Raw genomic sequence first — 7658 nt, 5'->3', positions numbered from 1 at the left:
GCCGCACTGGAACAGCGCCCCCTGGTGTGTAAGCACAGCAGCGCCGGAGGCGTGCCTGGAGTCGGGTGCTGAGACCTCGCGGCCACACCAGTGCGCGCAGCAGTGTCTCGTTCTGGAAGAGCTTAAACTCGTCTCTGTCTAGTCTGTGTAGGCTGGGAAGGTTGTATCTTAGTTTAGTGTGGAACTACTTCATCACAGTTTATTAAGTTTTCTTTCTTCACTGCCCTGTGATGATTATACATTCCTCCCATGGAATGTTCTTTTTATACCTTATACCTTCTTTTCCTTCTTGCCCAGATTGTGTTCATTTTCCAAAATCTGCTTCAGCTACCAGAGCTCCATAGCGTCATAAAATCTTTCCTGACACCTGATTTCCAGGCTCTACTCCTAGCTGGAATTCCGTGATTGCTGCAGCACTCTGTGTAGCTGTTTCTCATGATACTCATTTTCACCTTAAATATTTTAATTGCTATACTCAGACTAGACATTTTTAGAGTGCACAATTTTTTTCATCATAGTATCTCCTAGGGTATCTCTTTTAGTGGTATATACATAAAAAGACTTTGTGATAAATACTTGGTGTTGGCTTTTTTCTTTTTTAAACATGTATATACAGTTGGACTTATTCTAATTTCTGATTTCTCCCCCTCACTGTATATCTAACCCAGGGCCAAAAAATTTTAATTTCTGATGAGTAGGATGGATCCATCTCACCTGTTATTCTGTCTCTTAGAAAATTTTTATAGACTACCATGTTTCCTTTTTCTCAAATAGACACAGAATACCTTGTCAAGTTCTCAGATTTCAAACTTGTCAGATATTTGTTGGAATTATGTAATAATGCACTTTTTGTAATATTGTCTGATCTGTGAGTATAATCAGTAGGCCCTTTATTTCAAGTGCTCTTTTCTAAGATAGCTTTTTAAATTGCTCTGTGTATATTAAGGGGAACTTAAAAAAGTTGAATTCAGTTATGTTTTATCATATACCCAAGTGGAGGAGAACTGCAACCTAGGTGGAAAAGGTTGGACTTTTCCATGGGGTTATTTCAACACCATTTATTAATGCAGTTAGATTTATGTACCATCATTTGAAATACTGCAAAGCTGTAAATGTGGCTGACAATGCTCTGAAGTCATAACTCTTCTATTTTATGTTTTGTTGGAGGCAAAGAAATTTTAACACTTATTTGAAGAACCTCTAGGTTTATAGATAAAAGATTGTCTAATTTACATATTATCTAATATTCACTACTTATGACTTGACGTTTGATTTCGAAGGGTGAAAACAATTACAGGTGTTTTATTATTTCATGATTTACTAAGAATTAAACAGAATCAATAGAGCTTTTCCCCCATGGTGTTATGTAAGTGGCACTGGTTTTTCTTCTGTGGTTTATGCAAGTGGCCAGCCAAACCACTTGTTTTATTTCTGGGTGGCTGCAATAGGTCTTAGGGAAGGAAGTTTTCGTTTGGCAGGAAAAGCAAAAATGTGTTTATTCATTCCATTTGTAGTAGCATTGATCCACGAGGAGCTTGTGAGAAAAACCAGAGTGGTTAGGCTTTGAACATAAGTAGCTCCCGTTCATCTCTTATCTGGTCGAGGAAAGTATAACAGCAGATTAAGGATTAATAGTATAGCAGCAATTAGAAACAGTACAAACTTCTGAAGCAGAAGTTGGCAAACTGATGGTTCATCAACCAAATACAGCCCTCAGACTCTTTATTTTGGCCTACTGAATGTTTCCAAAACTTACTCAATTACTTCATAACATCTCAAAATGGTTTTATATGAGTACCTAGCAGTGGATCACCTGCATTTTTAGCCTGACATGTTAGTAGCTGTGGCAATCTATAGACGAAGCCCCAGTTAGGACTTCCAACACGATCTCAGCATCTCACTTTGCGTCACCTGTTCTGGAGGTTCTTGAATACAGAAGTAATAGTAGATCTAATACTGTTAATGCAGCTCAACCTTCAACAGGGAGTAGATAGGAGGCAGATTTTAGGTAGTGAGAGTTTCAGTTGAAAAGGGATATGTGAGAAAGAGTAATTGCAGAGAAATCCAAGGTTTTTAACTGAGCAACTGTAAGGATAGAAGTGTCATCAAATGATGGGGGAGACTGCGGGTAGGTCAGGCATGGGGAGTGAGATGAGTTCAGTTTTGAACATGTTAAGTTTGAGCTATCTGTTAAGACATCCTAGTGGAGATACTGAGTAGGGAATGCTATGAAAGTGCAGAGATGGAGAAGTGTCTGGACTGGATAAATAAATTTGAGCAAGTTTTAGATTTTGCTGAATTTAGATTCAGAAAGTTATGAGATAGGATGAGGTCACAAGGAGAGCAGAGGACTTGCAACTGAGTCCTGGGACATGTCAGCATCCAGGGATTTCAAAAAAGTTCAGCACAGGAGATGAAGAGGGAGCATCCAGTGAGGTGGGACAGAAAGGAAAGGAGGTGTGGTGTCCTGAAGGACAAGTGTCTAGACCTGTTTTCACCTCCTAAAGCAGAGCCCAAGACAGGGACTCTTCAGACAGTTGATTTCTTAGGGGAAGTGTTAATGAGAAACATAAGTTGGAGAACTAGGGCAAGTGAAACAGAAAAGGAAAGTCAGTCTAAGGGAGTATTATTGACTTGGTCACTTCTGTGAGCATTTGGGCTTGATCTTGAAGAAGCCCCCTGAGAAGATATGAAGAATACGCCTATTGGTGGGAGGAGGAGGGTGTTTGTCTACCAGACTTCATCTCACCAATGGCCAGTGATTGCCCAGGCTCTTGGTATTAACACCTTCATACTTCCAGGTTCATTATGACTCAGGATGGCCTAAGAGTTCCTGTAGGCGTCTGTTATTGCAAAGCCTCTGAGCAGGAAGTGAGCCCCACCAGTGCAGCAAGCCGCTAAGGGGAGGCGCCTCAGCTGGAGTAAAAACGAGAGGCGGGGCGGGAGGGTGTCCTGTGTAGCCCACCATTAGGTGCTTGCTATTTAGTTCCACCTACTACTAAGCTTTCAAGATGGTGGCTGACCACAGTTTCTACCTTAGACTTATGACAGCAGGCTTAGTGGAATGACGTTCTTTAGTTCAGTCAACTACTAAGTTTAGATTGTCCTCACCTTCAGCCAGCACCCTTCAACAGGCTGAGGCATTTTCCTGGTGGAGTGACCCAGACTTTCTTCCCCGAGGGATCAGCGCCTGTGGTTACTTTATGCTTTCTGGGCTGTGTTGTGATAGTTGTCCATTTACAGTTGTCAGTGGGCTTGGCAGCCTCAGTCCCATCCCCTGGGTTCTCTGTACATTGTCTGTTGTGTAGGAGCTGCCATGAGTCCTCATGGTGAGGGGTCAGTTTACAGGACCCTCTCCCATTATTCTCCTGTTGGTTATTGCTTCAGAATTCTTCTTATATCTCCTGACAGAAGTGCCTTCCCTTCTCCCCTAGAATCAGAACTTTTAATTCAGTGGACCCTAAGGTTGCCAATCTACTGTTCATCTTTTGGTTCCTATATATGTATAATTTTATTTCTTCCTTTTTTTTTTTTACTCTGTCAGAGATAGCATCACATTTCTACCTAGGGAAGAGTGTGTCAGATCATGTACCACTGGGAAAACTGTGCCCGATTCCCTCAAGATGCTACCAATTTTTTATACATAGGAAGTTTTGTTATATTTGTTAATCTTGGACTCTTGGGTTGTACCAGATAAATAGGGAAAGAAATCTTCTCATAAAAGTGGTTAGTTACATTAGTCAAATGTTTCCCCTCATTCTATGTGAATTCAGCTAGTCATATGGCTATAGTTGTTCGTAGTTGCAAAGTTAAATTCATTCTGAAAACTTTATTTCACCTAAAATTATTTAATAAGGCTTTGAAATAGTAAAACCAGTCCTTGAGAGGACTTTGTGGTTCACTGAGTTTAGCCAGATGTGCCTCTGTCATTATTGTCATGGAATATAAGGATCTTAGTACTTATAGTAAAACTGATTTTCTAATACATTGAAGCTGAACTTAAACTTTGATAAGAATATAGAAACATGCCTCTTTTGATAATTTTACAAGAATAAGGAGGAATTGCTAGTTTTTTCTCTTATCATCTGAGTAAAGAATTTATTTTTTTTCTCTTGTTAACCTCCTGCTTCATAAGCTATGATGAGAACTGAGTACTTGGTACACCTGTTTGTCTTTGAATATCTTGAGGTTGACAACTAGGGTATATCACTTACTGATATTTCTCAGGGCTTAAGATAACGCCTTAGTAAGTCCTCCATAAATAGTTGTTGAGTTAACTCAAGAGGGGAAGGATATGGCTTATACATGTGATATATGATAGCATTGATGAACTTTGTGGTTAAAGTTAGTTTTAATAAAATTAAACTTTGTTTTAAATTATAATAATGTTTTAGACTGTCTTCCTTTTTCCTTTCTTTAAACAGATAAGAGGGACACGAACAGAATCACCAGCACTGGCTGAAGGTAAATATGTCTTTGGGGGAAATGATTATTCAAATACACGTGAAAAGTTATGGTTTAAATGAAAAATGATATCTGCTAAACATAATTTAAGGAAAAATGTTCTGTGCATATTATTGAACTGCTAAAAATGTCTCTAGGAAATACCCTATATTGTTTAGTTTCTGGCTTAGAATGGGAAGTAATGTAGATTAATTGGAACTTTTTTTTTACAGCTTCCTTTCAATAGGAGAGGTATGTGTTTTTCCTTGAATTCCTTTCTAAGTCATTTTCGCTATCACCAGTATAGTTGAGCAGGAAAAGTCCAAGCCATAGTTCTAGTGGTTAGAAATAAAATGTATGTGTATATTTTGAAGCTAGCTAGAAGGAAAGACACTTTTACATACTTTCTTAATACAAGAATTCTACCTACAATGGATTCTGGTCCTTTTATAAGATGGTGAAAGTAAAGAACGCAACAGCAACAGTAAATAGTCGCTGGTAAAGGGTCCTGAGAACCCAACCATTTACAATCCTGGGATTGTTTCAATTATAGCAAGTTAATAGGTATTTGGAAACTAATTTTTCTATAGATATACTTTGTCTTGTCTAGGTGAAAATGATCAGCTTAAAGTCCCTTTCTGTTTTTTCTAATCATAAGCAGGTATTTATATTTTAAAACTCACCTGTCATTTTATTATAATGGATATGATTATGACAGTTATGGTCATTCTTTGAAATTGTAATCACATCACCCACACTCTCTGTTATAGGGCAGGGGTTACCCCCCTTTTATTTTGTTGTTGTTTCATGAATTCTAATAATGAGCCATGATTTTGTGAAGTAAAATGCATAGAATTAAAAAAGAAACCCGTTATCATTGAAATACAGTTAACAAATACCAAAAATACAAATTTTTGATCATTATATATGCTTCTCACATTAGAGAATAAGCTTTAGTGACAATTTAGTTAAGTACTGTAATTTTAAATAATGATAAAAAATAAATAATGATGAATTTGTAGTAATTGTAATATGAAAATATCTGTGATTTTTATCAATGACACATTCAATAGATATTTCTAATCCTACTGTGGCTTGTTGCCTATAATCCTAACTGAAGGAATTGCTAAATTTCACATAAAGGTTAGTAAGAAGTTTCCCATTCAGGTTCACAGATCACCGAATTCTCTCTCTGAACCTCAGATAAAGAACTCCTATTAGTGAAAAATCCATTAGACCTTTCTTTCTCCATCATGTTTGAGTAAGTGTAGAGTTTTTTATGTCTGTATAACTAATCTTAAAGAAGTAGAGTTACACATCCATTCCTTAGGAAATATCCTAACAGAAATAGCTTTGAAAAAACTTCTATTTACTAATTAGTAATCACAGAAACAGCAACATAGTCTGTAGAAAAGGGAGTAGAAGAGGAGTTATACCTTGGAGAGACCCTGCCTTCAGAGAACTCACATTCTAGTTCAAGGAATATGAAATAAACATGTAAAAAATAACATATCAGTTTGAGATACTTAAAGTTTAACACAAGAAATGTCATAATTGTCATAGGGAGGATGCAAATAGTAAGTGCTCTGAGGTTTGTGTTACCGAAGCACAAAAAAAGGTCAAGACTTGTAAAATGTCACCAAGTGTCTGCCAGTTGCTTTTTTTGAATAGAACATGTGTGGGGTTTTTGTTTTGGTTTTTTTTTCTTTTTTGGTTGTGGTCCTTTGATTCTTTCTATCATTGTAATCTGACTCTGATACCATATTTTAAAGATGTTCTTAAAAGCCGCGCTGTCAAGCAGCACAGGGATTGTTTGGTTAGTTTGGTTCCAGGAGGCCGGTGAGAACTGGGACCAAGGAGGAGAAATTAGCAAGTTTCAGCTTCATGCAAGTTTTGTGTGGTGGTTGAGAATGGGCTTCATGTCAGATTTAGTGTGTCATTTGATTATTGGCTGAAGTTTCTAAAAAGTTTTAAAAAATTGACTCAAGTCTAGAAAGGTGTCATTTGAAAACAGAATGACTTCCTCTTTGGATGTATTCATGCAGAATAAAAGTATTTAAGCAGAGACTCGATTACAGCTTGGCATAAACAGATGTTGTAGAATACATTCTTACTAAGGTTAGATTGTCAAGCTTGAGTCTTCCATTTTAATGCATGTCTTAGTTTGGGCTGCTTTAACAGAGCACCACCAACTAGGTGGTTCATAAACAACAGAAATTTATTCCTCACTGCTTTGGAAGCTCAAAATCAGCCCAAGGCCAGTGTGGATGGTCCCTTCCTGGTCTAAGATTTTCTTACTCGTTGATGATTGGATATTAAGCCTTTCTGTCTGGTATCTTTCACTCCTCACGGTGACTGTTAACGTTATGGAGAAACCACAGGGATGTCCCTGACGGTCCAGTCGTTAGGAAGAGTGCTTCAAGTGCAGGGGGCAAAAATTTGATCCCTGGTGGGGGAATTAAGATCCGAATTTGCTACATGGTACAGCCAAAAAAAAAAAGAAGAAACCACAGTCCATCAGAAAAAAAAAAAAATGGGATTCTTGCTTCAGAGAATACCTTTTAATTCAAATTATGAGGGAAAGTGGACAAATTTTTTTTTTAATTAAAAAAAATTTTTTTCTAGCTGTGCTTTGTGGCATTCAAGATCTTAGTTCCCCAACCAGGAGTCAAACCGGTGCGCCCTGCAGTGAAAGCATTGAGTCTTAACCACTGGACCACCAGAGAAGTCCCTGAAGGACAGTTTTTAAGAGCCTTTTAACCATTACAGTCATAATGTAATAACTAGAAATTCTTACTTGTGTATATCAAATACTGGCAGATTTCTTTGAGCTTGGAGGACTCCTGCTTTCCCCCTTTCCTTCCTGCTCTGAAATTTCTGAGGGAAAAGAATGATGGTGGGTTCTTATTTCCTCCTTTTCACCACCTTGAGACCTCCTTACCTGGGAGTGAGGCCCGAGTTCCTTGAGAATGAGGCAGAATGTGTATATGTAGTGAATGAAAACGTCTCTGTAGCCCTTACCCTCCCCGCCAAGATATGTTAAAAGGCAATTTGATTTTTCTGAGGATGAATGTTAGGTTTTAGGATCAAGATTTTAAGAATTTTGGCTCTCACTGCTGTAATGCATAAGAACATGAGAAATACCAATGCATATCTGTTCAGAGGTGATAAAGAGTGTTGTGGGAAGATAACATTGCTGTCTAGACCAGCTTTAA

At 37.9% G+C, this 7658-nt stretch overlaps 1 protein-coding gene and 1 long non-coding RNA gene across 7 annotated transcripts in view; both read left to right on the top strand.

Moving 5' to 3' along the window:
- LOC122451518 overlaps positions 1-6962 on the top strand; it is a 7357-nt gene extending 395 nt beyond the window's left edge. Inside the window, exon 2 of the long non-coding RNA XR_006272426.1 lies at positions 5008-6962. This is a non-coding gene — a long non-coding RNA (uncharacterized LOC122451518). The remainder of the gene's footprint in view (positions 1-5007) is intronic.
- CYRIB (CYFIP related Rac1 interactor B) overlaps positions 1-7658 on the top strand; it is a 148394-nt gene that overhangs the window by 95613 nt on the left and 45123 nt on the right. Inside the window, exons 1-2 of one of the 6 annotated variants that reach the window (XM_043484499.1) lie at positions 4415-4464; positions 4677-4695. The exons of 4 other annotated variants lie outside the window; for them this stretch is intronic. The gene's annotated coding sequence lies outside the window, so the exon portion shown is untranslated. Of the gene's footprint in view, positions 1-4365; positions 4465-4676; positions 4696-7658 lie in introns of those variants that run through there. One more of the 6 variants, XM_043484496.1, reaches the window with a different exon arrangement.

Source organism: Cervus canadensis, chromosome 12 (assembly GCF_019320065.1).
Source record: "Cervus canadensis isolate Bull #8, Minnesota chromosome 12, ASM1932006v1, whole genome shotgun sequence".
NCBI classification, from domain to species: domain Eukaryota; kingdom Metazoa; phylum Chordata; class Mammalia; order Artiodactyla; family Cervidae; genus Cervus; species Cervus canadensis.
This window is presented reverse-complemented; position numbering and strand designations above follow the sequence as displayed.